The following is a 14,518-nucleotide window of genomic DNA, read 5'->3' as shown; positions in this document are numbered from 1 at the left end:
AGACTGTTTCTTCATTACATTGCTCTTTCTCACTGTAAACCACATACCATTGACCAGTATCACTTCTCATCTCAATCACAGACTGTGTCTTCATTGCATTGCTCTCTCACTGTAAACCACATCCCATTGACCAGTATCACTTCTTATCTCAATCACAGACTGTGTCTTCCTCATTACATTGCTCTTTAACAAACCAAGTCTGTAAGTGCTCTGGCTTTTCTGTTCCGTACCACATCATGGATCGTTATCGCTGTGTTCCCTGTTTGACAATGTTGGCAATAGTCCTTCCACTATAAGTGCACTAGAGAGGCCATTTTGAAAAGAGCTTTGAAACACACTTTAAAGTTATAAGTGTAAAAAGTTGTCAGGGTGTTAACAATGAAAAGAATAATTACAGGTACTTATTTAAACGGCTGTAGCAGCATGCGGGGACGGGTAACGCTAGATTTGTCAGAACCACACCACTTAATGTTGAAGAGAGCTGTTCTATTAGCTATTGTAACTTTAAACACACAGATTTAGAGTCTGCTTACCTGCTTTCACTTTCACCTGCACTCTGTCCTTGTGCTTCAGTTCAGCTCTTTAAGAATAAATAGAAGCAGCTTTTTAAACCGCATCAGTACAGCTGAGTTTAGATATGAGAAGTGGATTCTAAAGATTTACACACTCTGTAAAGAACTTCCCATCTGTTTGATCAGCTTTCTAGCCTGAAGTAGCCTGTCTAAAGCTAAAGCACAGGTCAAAGTGCAATTCCTGGTTTTATTGCACCGTTACCTGAGAAACAGCCCTTTAGGAACACGCCCACACACTGTCTGCCAGTGTAAGAATGTGTACCTGGTTCAGACACGCCTCATAAAACTAACCAACACATGATCCTTTTCACAGAACTGGAGCTCATGAGGGATTTAAAGACTAATCTGAAAAATTTAAAATAAATTAATACAACTTTTCTGTGATCTTTTATTTAGTTTTGGCTAACAGTCCATTTTCAACACAAGTGGATACGGTTCTGTAGATATGTGTGAAATTGTAACACAGACTGTAGCAGGGCAATTGCCCTGCACGTGTGTATTTAGTGTGGATATAATTTGTATGGGGAAATGGGTTTATTGTATGTCGTTGTGGAGTTGATTTGTTTAATTGAATTATTGTTTTCCAGATGGGCACTTGATTGAGACTTGCTGCCTGCTAGGCTTGGTTGAGGGGAAGGGCAGCAGGTGATTGGCTGTGCTGGACATCAATCAGCAGGTGGGCGGGTCTTGATCGAGTGTCCGTCAGTTCAAAAGCATCAGCGGGGGATGGTTCGGGGCGACTGTAACGCCATGCCAGAGGGGAGCCGCGTATACTCGGGAGGAGAGGGTCTGCGCTGCAGGAACGACAGCTACGCAACCCTGAGACTGCAAGCGGTGCTTGTGAAGGCAATGCCCAGTCAAGGCCGTATGAAGCAGCAGGAGTCGTTGTATGAATACTGGCTCATGAGTAGGTTAGTGAGGGGATAGCGATCCCATGTGATGTATAGCGAGGGTTACGTAGTGTAGCCGGTTCCTGGAGCGGGACGCCTCATTTATAAGGCTAGCGCTCGCCCTCTGGGGCACCATTTATTTGTAGTTTTTGTACTGTGTTTTATTTTACCTTTTGTACAGCTTGCTGTATGTGTCCTCTGTGCGTTACCATGGCTGGTAACGTCACATGACCACCTTTACTTTCTTTTCTGTTTGTGTTAATAAATCCTGCGCGCCTGTGCCGCCGTTTCAAATCCACCTCCCAGTTGTCTCTCTGTGTTGTAAACAGCGGCTATCCACACAAGTGACGTAAGACCCCATCACACAGACACTAATACTAAATAGTGATAACCTGGTATATGCATTCCCATTGAGATTACAGGAGACTGGAAAAGAGAAGGACAGTGGAGGGGAGAGAGAGAGGGAAGGCAAGACAGGGTGGAAGAGCGATGGAGTTGAGGGAGAGGAGAACACTGAAAGAAACAAGGAGGGGAGAAGGAGAGGTTAGGGTTAGAAGAGAGAAGGAGAGGTTAGGGTTAGAAGAGAGAAGAAGAGGTTAGGGTTAGAAGAGAGAAGGAGAGGTTAGGGTTAGAAGAGAGAAGGAGATGCTAGTGTTAGGAGAAAGAAGGAGACGTTAGGGTTAGGGTTAGAAGAGAGAAGGAGAGGTTAGGGTTTGAAGAGAGAAGGAGATGCTAGGGTTAGGAGAGAGAAGGAGAGGTTAGGGTTAGGGTTAGAAGAGAGAAGGAGAGGTTAGGGTTAGAAGAGAGAAGGAGAGGTTAGGGTTAGGATAGAGAAGGAGATGTTAGGGTTAGGGTTTGAAGAGAGAAGGAGAGGTTAGGGTTTGAAGAGAGAAGGAGAGGTTAGGGTTAGGATAGAGAAGGAGCTGTTAGGGTTAGGGTTTGAAGAGAGAAGGAGAGGTTAGGGTTTGAAGAGAGAAGGAGAGGTTAAGGTTAGAAGAGAGAAGGAGAGGTTAGGGTTTGAAGAGAGAAGGAGAGGTTAAGGTTAGAAGAGAGAAGAAGAGGTTAGGGTTAGAAGAGAGGATAGGTTAGTGTTAGGAGAGAGAAGGAGATGTTAGGGTTAGGGTTAGAAGACAGAAGGAGAGGTTAGGGTTATAAGAGAGAAGGAGAGGTTAGGGTTAGAAGAGAGGATAGGTTAGTGTTATGAGAGAGAAGGAGACGTTAGGGTTTGAAGAGGGAAGGAGATGTTAGGGTTAGGGTTTGAAGAGAGGTTAGGGTTAGAAGAGAGAAGGAGAGGTTAGGGTTAGAAGAGAGAAGGAGAGGTTGGGGTTAGGGTTAGAAGAGAGAAGGAGAGGTTAGGGTTAGAAGAGAGAAGGAGAGGTTAGGGTTAGAAGAGAGAAGGAGAGGTTAGGGTTAGGATAGAGAAGGAGATGTTAGGGTTAGGGTTTGAAGAGAGGAGGAGAGGTTAGGGTTTGAAGAGAGAAGGAGAGGTTAGGGTTAGGATAGAGAAGAAGATGTTAGGGTTAGGATAGAGAAGAAGATGTTAGGGTTAGGGTTGACAGAAACTATCAACAATGTCCTGAGGAGATAGGATGGAGGATCATAAAATAGACTAAAATACAGACGTGCTCAAATTTGTTGGTACCCTTACAGCTCATTGAAATAATGCTTCATTCCTCCTGAAAAGTGATGAAATTAAAGCTATTTTATCATGTATACTTGCATGCCTTTGTTATGTCATAGAATAAAGCAAAGAAGCTTTGAAAAGAGATGAATTATTGCTTATTCTACAAAGATATTCTAAAATGTCCGGGACACATTTGTTGGTACCCCTTAGAAAAGATCATAAATAATTGGATTATAGTGATATTTCAAATAATTAGTTTCTTTAATTAGTATCACACATGTCTCCAATATTGTAATCAGTCATTCAGCCTATTTAAATGGAGAAAAGTACTCACTGTGCTGTTTGGTATCATTGTGTGCACCACACGGACCAGAGAAAGCAAAGGAGAGAGTTGTCTGAGGAGATCAGAAAGAAAATAATAGACAAGCATTGTAAAGGTAAAGGCTACAAGACCATCTCCAAGCAGCTTGATGTTCCTGTGACAACAGTTGCAAATATTATTAAGAAGTTTAAAGTCCATGGAACTGTAGCCAACCTCCCTGGGCGTGGCCACAAGAGGAAAATTGACCCCAGATTGAACAGAAGGATAGTGCGAATGGTAGAAAAAGAACCAAGGATAACTGCCAAAGAGATACAAGCTGAACTCCAAGGTGAAGGTACGTCAGTTTCTGATCGCACCATCCGTCACTTTTTGAGCGAAAGTGGGCTCCATGGAAGAAGACCCAGGAGGACTCCACTTTTGAAAGAAAAACATAAAGCCGGACTGGAATTTGCTAAAATGCATATTAACAAGCCACAATCCTTCTGGGAGAATGTCCTTTGGACAGATGAGTCAAAACTGGAGCTTTTTGGCAAGTCACATCAGCTCTATGTTCACAGACGAAAAAATGAAGCTTTCAAAGAAAAGAACACCATACCTACAGTGAAACATGGAGGAGGCTCGGTTATGTTTTGGGGCTGCTTTGCTGCGCCTGGCACAGGGTGACTTGAATCTGTGCAGGGCACAATGAAATCTCAAGACTATCAAGGCATTCTGGAGCGAAATGTACTGCCCAGTGTCAGAAAGCTCTGTCTCAGTCACAGGTCAGGGGTCCTCCAACAGGATAATGACCCAAAACACACAGCTAAAAGCACCCAAGAATGGATAAGAACAAAACATTGGACTATTCAGAAGTGGCCTTCTATGAGTCCTTATCTGAATCCTATCGAACATCTATGGAAAGAGCTGAAACTTGCAGTCTTGAGAAGGCACCCATCAAACCTGAGACAGCTGGAGCAGTTTGCTCAGGAAGAGTGGGCCAAACTACATGTTAACAGGTGCAGAAGTCTCATTTAGAGCTACAGAAAACGTTTGATTGCAGTGATTTGCCTCTAAAGGTTGTGCAACAAAATATTAGGTTAGCGGTCCCATCATTTTTGTCCATGCCATTTTCATTTCTTTTATTATTTACAATATTATGTTGAATAAAAAATGAAAAGCAAAGTCTGATTTCTATTAAATATGGAATAAACAATGGTGGATGCCAATTACTTTTGTCAGTTTCAAGTTATTTCAGAGAAAATTGTGCATTCTTCGTTTTCTGTGGCGGGGTACCAACAAATTTGAGCATGTCTGCAAGTAAAGTAAGCTGAAGAAAGATTTTAGATCACAAGGTCAGGTAGTGAGAGGGTGTGTAAGAAGTGAGTGAGGAATAGGTTACTGAGCAGCCATAGAAGAGGAGCAGCGATAGAAGACCATCTGTTCCAGTGCCTGTGTGCCTCTTGTCTCTCTGTGTGTCTCTGTGTGTCTCTGACCTCACAGAGACTACTGGACTGTATTTTGTTCTCTCTGTACTAGATTGCTGATGCAATTAAAGTCGATGTAACTGCATACAATAAACTGGTTGTGTTTTCTTTCTGTATACTGGAGTCCCGTAACACACTGTGTTGGGATTAAATACCATTTTAATCCCTTTTTCAAAAATATCCAAGTGGGACGGGGACACTCCTCTCCCCCACCTTGTAGGTGCCACATACTTTAAACCTAATTGAAAATCCTGGGGTACTGAAGCTAGTAATACACAGACACTGTGTTATAGCACTAACAGTGTGTGTGTGTGTGTGTCTGTCTGTATGGACAGAGGATGGGGAAGAATAGGAACCCTTGCCATAACACTGTCAACAGAGTGTAGAGCCAGACTGCTACCTTTTTAAGCTTGCATATTTTTGGATGAAGCCAACTGCCATCTGGTAATGTATGTTTATCAGCTTACTATGTAAGAAGCATTGGTCACAATAGGTAAACTGTAATTTGCAGTGTTAAGTTCTTATGATGGATTGGTGGCTGCTTTGTGAAAAAAAAGCAGTGACAGAGAAGCCGCAGGCATGTTGGATTTTCTTTTTTACCAGTATATGTACGTGTGTGTGTGTGTGTCTGTGTGTGCGTGTGCATCTGCGTGTGTGTGTGTTGGGGGGGGGGGGGGGCTCAACTACCACAGACAATAGGAAGGGGGGCACGGACCAAAAAAAGTTTGAGAACCGCTGTTCTAGAGTATAGCACATCGAGAGGCACGACTTCATTATGGAGGGGCAACACAAAAACAAATGTGTAGATTAAAAAGAATGAATCTGCACTGGCATAACCTGAAGCAAAACTCCATGAAATGATGTGAAAAACACACAATGTGAACCTTCCTGCAATTGAGTGAACCCCCTACTGCAGTATAAACCTGGACACATATAGCACTGCTATTAAATGAATAGCAATAAAGAACAAAGTGCAATACATACATACACAAATATATATTGTGGCAGAGTAGGGAGAGGAAAAGTAGTCCTGTAGGAAACAGCAGGACTACATTACCCAGAAGGCAACAAGACTGCAGAGGAAATGGGAAGCACCTGAGACCAATTAAGCCCTGCATAAGAGCAGGAGAAGCCCTGCAGTCAGGGCTGATGGAGTAGCAGCTGTAGGCAGACTGGCTGAAGAAGCACAAGCCATCTGCTGAAGAGCCCTGAAGAAGGTACTGTGTGTGAACTGTGTGTTTAAAAAGTGGCTTTCTTTGGCTGGTAAAACGGCTTAGCCGACCAGCCATAGTTAGTTGCCGGAGAAAGTTTTAGTTAGTGCTCCAAAAAGGAGTTAGGTTTTTGTTTTGTTTATTTTCTTTGCTATTGTAAATAATAAAAGGGCACGCAAGTGCTAAATTACCTGTCAAAATTAACACGTTAACGCATGCAATTAATATAAAATCACTTAAAGCATTACTTTGTTTAACGCAGTTAAATCATGCAATTACAGTTCATTTTAGATCAATGTTTTGAACCTCTTAGCATGCCGTAGATATTTTGCTCAGAGCAGTTTGAGAGCTTGTATGCAACAACCACACAGCTATGTTCTTGCTCTAGCTTGGCCCAACTGAAGTGAAAATAGTATATTAATGGCCGAAAGCAGACTTTTGAATGGGCAGTTTAGTTTTAAAAAACCTCCACGGTGGGTCTTTCGATAAAAAGAAAGTTACTTGCAACTACTGTCAGGTGGAATTCCAATACCATCGAAGTATGTCAAGTCTCCAGTACCACATTCGTGCCAAGCATGCTTTTACTGGCAACCAGGCGGACAGCACAATATTAGAATACGAGAGTCGCTGCAAACCCATGAATACCGCAAAATGCGACAATTTAACTTCGACTATTGCTAAGTGGATAACTACCAATTGCAGGCCACTTAACATTGTGAAAGACCCAGGTTTAAGAGATGTTATTCAAATAGCATCATCCTGTCAGACATATACCTCACCTTCCCGAGGCACAATTGCATCACGAATACACGACCTTCATGAAAACGAGAAGACCGTGAAATAGGAACAACTGAAAAAGCAACAGCAGTTGCCCTTACTGGGGATCACTGGACATCGGTGAGCAACCATAGCTATCTTGGAGTCACTGTGCATTACGTGGATGCCTCATGGACATTGCAATCATTTGCTTTAACTGTGACGCACACTGAAGAAAGACACTTCGCTGAAAATTGTGCCAAGCTTTTCTTGGATGTCACAAAGGAGGAGGGAATACATGACAAGGTAACAACAATTGGAACAGACAGTACACGTAATATGATAGCAGCAGCCAGACTAATGCCATTTGAACACCAGCCGTGCTCTGCCCACAGCTTGCAACAATCAGTTTAGGTACAAGAACCTCTAGTGCAAGATGTTTCTACAAGATGGAACTCCACATTAGAAATGGTTCGGCGACTGCTGAGAAACCACACTGCCATCAGTGCCTGTGACAGGCTGACCGGGGTAAGGAGACTCAGAGTCAGGATGTGCAGGGAAAAGCGCTACGGCACGTATTTATTAAATAAAACAAATAAAATAAACAGTTTAAACAAAAACAGATCTCGCACACACAGGATCAGAGATCTACCCTCTCCAGAATCCTAACACTAACTAAACCTGTGCTCTCAGTGCTCCCTTATATACACACACACCTGTGCAGAAATTTACACCCACTTAATCAATTAAACCCTCCACCACATTCTCACATGTTTTTAAAGTGCTGGTGAATTAACCCTTTAATTACCCACCACCACTACAAAACACACATATACACAGGCCAGTACCCTCATTCCGCCATAGTGCCGCATTAACTCTTCAAAAACACAATCTGGCAATGCTAACTGCTGATGAATTGGACAAACTTCAGAAGCTTGAGGCACTACTAGAACCCTGCAGGTAGGACAATATTCAGCTAACGCTACATTTCTAGCAAATGAGGATCAGACAGAAATTGTCCTATTTTGTTATGTTATTGTCACAAAGACGGCCGGAGTGGGTGGCGTCAGACCAGATGCAGGAAATAAACAGACAGAGATTTGGGGTTTTGGTGAGGCTGAGCGCGTGATCGTGCTCAGCATTTAATAATTAACAGACAGAAAATAAAAGGTTTGAAACAACAAAAACACAGGACACGGCACTTGTAGCCAAAATAAACAGACGAACAAAACAGACTAGACAGTGCACAGACAGACAAACAAAACACGGTGAGCAGATTACACTTATTATTCACTTATATTTACGTTACTCCTTCTCTCTCTCCCGTTCTCCACTCACCGAACACCCAACCACGAGTGACTAAAAATGTGCCTATTTATACTGTTGTGCTGGGATTCAATTACTAATTATTCACTTGAATCCCAGCACGTGAATTAATTCTGTGCAACCCCGTGCTCACATATTACATTTAACCAGCACGTGAAGTGATTTGTGCCCTCCTCGTGCCTAAATACAAATCTACACTTTTTAAATACACGTGAAACACAGACCCGTTTATATCCCGTGTACCAATCTATACACCAACATTAACATACGCACCATACATACAACACATAACACACAAAATACACACAGGGACGGGCACTTTGCCACATATACCCCCCCTGTGCAAAGCACACATGGCCTCAACGGCCACCTCCCCCCTTAAATACCCAGCAGTCCAGGCCAAAGTCTCGGGCTGGGAAGGGAGGCTTCAGTGGGCCCATGGCTGGAAATCCTGTCAGCTCCCCTGCCGGTAGTGGCACGGCTGACAGCATGCTGGTCCCGTCCTGCAGCGAAAAAGCTGCGGGGGCAGGTGGTCCCCCGACCTCCCCCTTCTTCGTAGCCGGCAGCTCCCTCCTGTGGGGCTCCGGCCACAAGAACTCCTGCAGCGAAACTGCTGCTGGGGAAAGTGGTCTCCAGACCTCGTCCCCCTTCTTCGTGGCCGGCAGCTCCCCTTTCTGGGGCTCCGGCCACCGTACTCCCTGTGGAGGTACGGGCAGCAGAGGCAGCTCCTGCTCCTCTGCTCCGGGCGGTGGCGGAAGCAGAGGCAGCTCCAGCTCCTCTGCTCCTGGTGGTGGTGGAGGCAGAGGCAGCTCCTGCTCCTCTGCTCCTAGTGGAGGAAGCGGTGGAGGTGGCGGAGGCAGAGGCAGCTCCTGCTCCTCTGCTCCTTCCGGTGGAGGTGGCGGAGACAGAGGCAGCTCCTGCTGCTCTGTTCCTGCCGGTGGAGGTGGCGGAGGCAGAGGCAGCTCCTCTGCTCCTGGCGGCGCTGGCTCCCTCCGCTGTGGCGGCTGGGCTGGTGCGCGCCGTGCTGCCTTCAGCAGCATGAATAGAGGCTGCTGGGGGACACCAGCCTCCTGCCCCTCTCCCCCCCAAAAAATTTCCAGGGGGTTGGGCCTGTAACTCCTCCCCTTCCGGCTCTTGGGGCTGAACCAGCAGGCATTTTCCCTCTGCTGGTGGCTTGGGTCCCAGAGCTGTGGAAGCCCTGACTTGCCTCCCTTTGGGCTGTGGACGCACCGACTCCTCCCTTTTGGGCTGTGGACGCACCGACTCCTCCCTTTTGGGCTGTGGATGCACCGACTCCCCCCACTCAGGCGTAGGACGTTCGGGCTCCTCCCACTCAGGTGTAGGACGTTCGGGCTCCTCCCACTCAGGCGTAGGACGTTCGGGCTCCTCCCACTCAGTCGTAGGACGTTCGGGCTCCTCCCACTCAGGCGTAGGACGTTCGGGCTCCTCCCACTCAGGCGTAGGACGTTCGGGCTCCTCCCACTCAGGCGTAGGACGTTCGGGCTCCTCCCACTCAGGCGTAGGACGTTCAGGCTCCTTCCGCTCGGGCTGTGGACGCTCAGGCTCCTCCCATTTGGGCTGTGGACGCTCAGGCTCCTCCCATTTGGGCTGTGGGCGCTCAGGCTCCTCCCGCTCGGGCTGTGGATGCTCAGGCTCCTCCCGCTCGGGCTGCGGACGCTCAGGCTCCTCCCGCTCGGGCTGCGGACGCTCAGGCTCCTCCCGCTCGGGCTGCGGACGCTCAGGCTCCTCCCGCTCGGGCTGCGGACGCTCAGGCTCCTCCCCATAACTGCGGAAGGGACAGTGGGTGAACAGGTGATCCTGGTCGCAGAGGAGGCACCCCGGCGATGGCTTGTTACATCGCCGTGGATGCCTGGCCCTTAGGCGGCACTCCTCCTCCCTGTCCTTCACCTCTTTATCTGTCTCTGCCTCCCGCTTGGGCTGTGGAGGCAAAACCAGCAGGCATTCACCCTCTGCTGGTGGAGATGGGGACAGCAGGTACTCCTCTGCTGGTGGTCCTGCTACCTGGGCTGCTGTTCCGTTTATCGTTGCCTCCAGGGAGCTGAGGAGAAACTCCACACCTTCCTCCAAGGTGTTTGGGGTGTGTTCCTGCTGATAGGCCTCCCATCTCTCACTGTCCATCATCCACAGGGCCCGGACGACTATGGGCAGAGACTGGGCCTCCAGACCAGCATTCTCCAGGAACCAGCCCCGCAGTTTGATGGCGTCTTCTGCCATTGACTTTTTTTTTTTTTTTCCCCCAAAACAATATTTGTAATCCTTTATTTTTTTTTTATTTATTTTTTTTTTAATCCAGACCCCTCCTGGTCTGACACTTGGAGGCGCGGCTATCCCACGAAGACACCACGTGTCACAAAGACGGCCGGAGTGGGTGGCGTCAGACCAGATGCAAGAAATAAACAGACAGAGATTTGGGGTTTTGGTGAGGCTGAGCGCGTGATCGCGCTCAGCATTTAATAATTAACAGACAGAAAATAAAAGGTTTGAAACAACAAAAACACAGGACACGGCACTTGTAGCCAAAATAAACAGACGAACAAAACGGACTAGACAGTGCACAGACAGACGAACAAAACACGGTGAGCAGATTACACTTATTATTCACTTATATTTACGTTACTCCTTCTCTCTCTCCCGTTCTCCACTCACCGAACACCCAACCACGAGTGACTAAAAATGTGCCTATTTATACTGTTGTGCTGGGATTCAATTACTAATTAATTATTCACTTGAATCCCAGCACGTGAATTAATTCTGTGCAACCCCGTGCTCACATATTACATTTAACCAGCACGTGAAGTGATTTGTGCCCTCCTCGTGCCTAAATACAAATCTACACTTTTTAAATACACGTGAAACACAGACCTGTTTATATCCCGTGTACCAATCTATACACCAACATTAACATACACACCATACATACAACACATAACACACAAAATACACACAGGGGCGGGCACTTTGCCACAGTTATGTACAAGCAATAAAAGATTAAATACATGATCGCAATCAACTGTATGTTCGATTTATATTCGTACCGGTCTAACTTGTTTTAAAGAACTAATGTTTTGCTCTATGTGGTACCTTGCAGGTATGTGACTGAGCTTTTGGGAGGAGAACATTACGTGTCTTGTTCTGTGGTTCTGCCTGCGTTGTGTCATTTATGTCACATTATGTCAGTCTCGGATGACAACCCAGCATATTGGACGGTTCAAGACGACATTCACTGCAGACCTAAATAAACAAGGAAAGTGGAAATGTCACATGGCTAAAATTGGCTACAGCACTTGACCCAAGGTTTAAGGACCTGAAGTGCTTTCCAAAATCTGAAATGGGTGAGGTGTGGGAGACAGTTGGTGCGGTTTTGTCAGTAATCGCGGAGCAGCCTGTTACACAAACCACAGAACGTGAGCCGCCGAAGAAGAAGATGCATCTACTTCTAATAACATCTGACTCTGATGATGACGATGACAACAACTCTTCAATCAGCACTGCTTTGGATCGTTACAAAGCTGAACCCAGTATAAGCATGGAAGAATGCCCATTGAAGTGGTGGTCAAAGCATGCCAGTGCGCACGAGAGTTTGTCTAAACTGGCTCGAAAATACTTGGCAACACCGGCATCCACGGTACCCTGCAAAAGGCTTTTCTCACTCTCAGGCAATGCTGTACAGAAGAAAAGAGCAGCATTATCACCTGAAAACGTCAATAGGCTGGTCTGCCTCAGCAACTGGCTGGGTAGGAAGAAAGCTGATTGAACAGGATTGCCTGTAATGTTTTTTTGGTATTTTATTTATTTAAATATTGCAGAAAAGCCAAAACTTCCAACAAATTAAACAACTTGAATATAACAATTTAATTTGGGCTCTTTAATTTTGTATACTGCAAGTGAAGGAACATGTTTAAAAATGGACTGTACAATTTTAAGTTAAGCTTATGAAAACTGAAGTTCCAATAAAAGGGGTTTACAAACTCTTTAATAAACAAATATGGATTGACCTGATTGCTTTGTCTTTTTGAAACAAATCTTAATTTGAGACAGTGTTGCTGATTATCTTTGAATATTCTGAAATTAACAGTTTTATTCTAGTTGTTTTAAAAATGCAATTAATCGAGTGATTAAATTCTTTAATCATGAGATTAATCGCGATTCATTTTTTTAATCGTTTGACAGCCCTAATACATATATATATATATATATGGGCATTTCCATGTGTAAATGTTTGAGTAAATTGACAAGCTGCAGCTTGATTTCTTTGAGATCAAATATTAAAATGAGATATCACACACTGGAAATATAGTGTAGATAACTTTGTCAGAAAAAGCTAAGTTGAAGAAATGTCATCTGGACATGGAAGTGTATAGTATTCCTCTCAAACGTGATCCAAACAAAACATGGCAAAACATGCTGACTTACAGGGTGTTTAAACAATATTGTCACATTTATGTCTAATTCAATTGATTATTCTAATCCAGAAAGCTTAAAATATTATCGTGTGTTTTTACCACTGTAGCAAGCAATTCTATATTCTAGATTTTTTTTTAAAAATGTGCTATGTTCATATCCGTGTCTGCCACACTGTTACGAGCATGAGTTATTATTTCAGCTCTTTAGGAAGGAATAATACTCAAAGTTTTCTTTTTGTGAGCCAATTTATATTAAATGTGTTTTTTGGGGATGCAGGATTTTGTTAATCACTAATAAAGGTTTTTAATCTTATATTAAACGTGTTTTTTGGGGATGCAGGATTTTGTTAATCACTAATAAAGGTTTTTAATCTTGAGTCCTGAAATCTGTTCACTCATTTATACATTGGTAACAACTAGGAAGTCAGTTACAGTAAATCAAAACAACACCATTCATTATCCGGGACTTTGACCCATGCCCTTTGACTTCGGCCCTTTGAGTCGTCATTTTGTGTCATAGTGTTATTGATCTGTTGGTATCGGTCCTTCATGTTGTGAACGTGATTGTGGTTAGGAACTATCACTTACTTGCTGAAGTGTATAATTATTTAGTGGATTACATCTTCCATCTCTCTGGATTAATAAAGAAGGGAATTTTCTTGATTTTTACAGCGAACTTGACAGATTGAGCGTGTGTTTCAGTATATCTTGCAAAAAAGCTGTGTGAACGGAAGCTTATGCCTTTCCATGTAACCATGGTAGTAATAATACTTCTGCCTTCATCTATCCTATTAGTTTCTGTTATGTAGAGTTGTTGTTTATATTACACATTTTATATTATTGTTTGATAAGCACTGTAAGTCCGTGATGGAGAAACGTAGGGTAGGGTGGGGTAAGAGGCCTATGTGGGGTAAGAGGCCTTTTTGTCCTGGTGCTAACAGGAAATGATGTAATCAGAAGTGATTGCCGCCCTCTAAACGAACCTGCTACCAGTTTTTGCAGCTCAACAGACAACCACATGTGAGAATTTCTTAAACTTTTTACTTTTATGACTAATTCTTATAATTTTTTTTTCAATTTGGTTGCATGGTGTGAGGTCTGCATGTTTAAGAAGGTATATTAAAAATTGAACTATTGGCTTCATGATAATGTTGTGTTTGTGTAGGTGCTAATTATGCACAGGCCTTAAAACAAGGAAAACAAAATGTCTGCCTTTTGGGTGAGAGGCCTTCACCCCACGATGAAGTAAATGATAAAGTAAATGATGAAGTAAAATTGCAAGATAGGAGGGTTTTAAGAAAATATGACACTTTGTATCATATTACTAAGAGAAGTTTATTTAGCCCTCCCCAAATTCTACAGTGACTCTCTATCTAGGCCCTAATAGCAGTTTGTCAAGGGCGGCTGTAGCACAGTCTTAGCTTGTGTTGTATTTTGACTGAAAAAACGTGTGTACAATGAAAAATGACAAAGTTAAAATTACAGAATTGTACTCAATGAGATTGTTCTATACTAAGTAGCCTAGATTATTATTATTATTATTATTATTATTATTATTATTATTATTATTATTATTATTATTATTAGCTCCAATCTGATCTTGGTATTTTAGTCTCCAAGATTAAAATCTTTATAACTTTTGACTTTCTTTAAAAGTAGCTTTTCAAACTCTCCCACATCATGGTTGGATGATGAAAGATTATTAATTCACAGTCACAGTAGTGTCTCAATGGTAGCACTCAGAAGCTATACTGTTACTCATTGATTTTATGTGTATTTCTCCTCCAGATTCAGCACTATGCCTCGAACGCACCTCAGAAAACCCATCAGATCATATACGCAGAAATATTTAAAAATAGCCCTTCTCGTTGGTGTTAATGGAATTAAAATGCTGTTAATAAATGATCATTAAATTGTTCAAACGTTTGAG

The 14,518-nt window shown here is 43.7% G+C and overlaps 2 protein-coding genes across 4 annotated transcripts in view; both read right to left on the bottom strand.

The window, feature by feature from the left end:
* The window catches only part of LOC131709392 (butyrophilin subfamily 2 member A1-like), a 98,000-nt gene that overhangs the window by 14,027 nt on the left and 69,455 nt on the right, over positions 1 to 14,518 (bottom strand). Inside the window, exon 1 of one of the 3 annotated variants that reach the window (XM_059011923.1) lies at positions 534 to 766. The exons of the other annotated variants lie outside the window; for them this stretch is intronic. The gene's annotated coding sequence lies outside the window, so the exon portion shown is untranslated. Of the gene's footprint in view, positions 1 to 533; positions 767 to 14,518 lie in introns of those variants that run through there. 3 annotated transcript variants of the gene reach the window in all.
* Positions 1 to 14,518, bottom strand: part of LOC117970885 (butyrophilin subfamily 1 member A1-like) — a 79,584-nt gene that overhangs the window by 30,263 nt on the left and 34,803 nt on the right. The window lies entirely within an intron of this gene.

This window comes from Acipenser ruthenus, chromosome 43 (genome assembly GCF_902713425.1).
Source record: "Acipenser ruthenus chromosome 43, fAciRut3.2 maternal haplotype, whole genome shotgun sequence".
In the NCBI taxonomy this organism is placed as follows: Eukaryota; Metazoa; Chordata; class Actinopteri; order Acipenseriformes; family Acipenseridae; genus Acipenser; species Acipenser ruthenus.
This window is presented reverse-complemented; position numbering and strand designations above follow the sequence as displayed.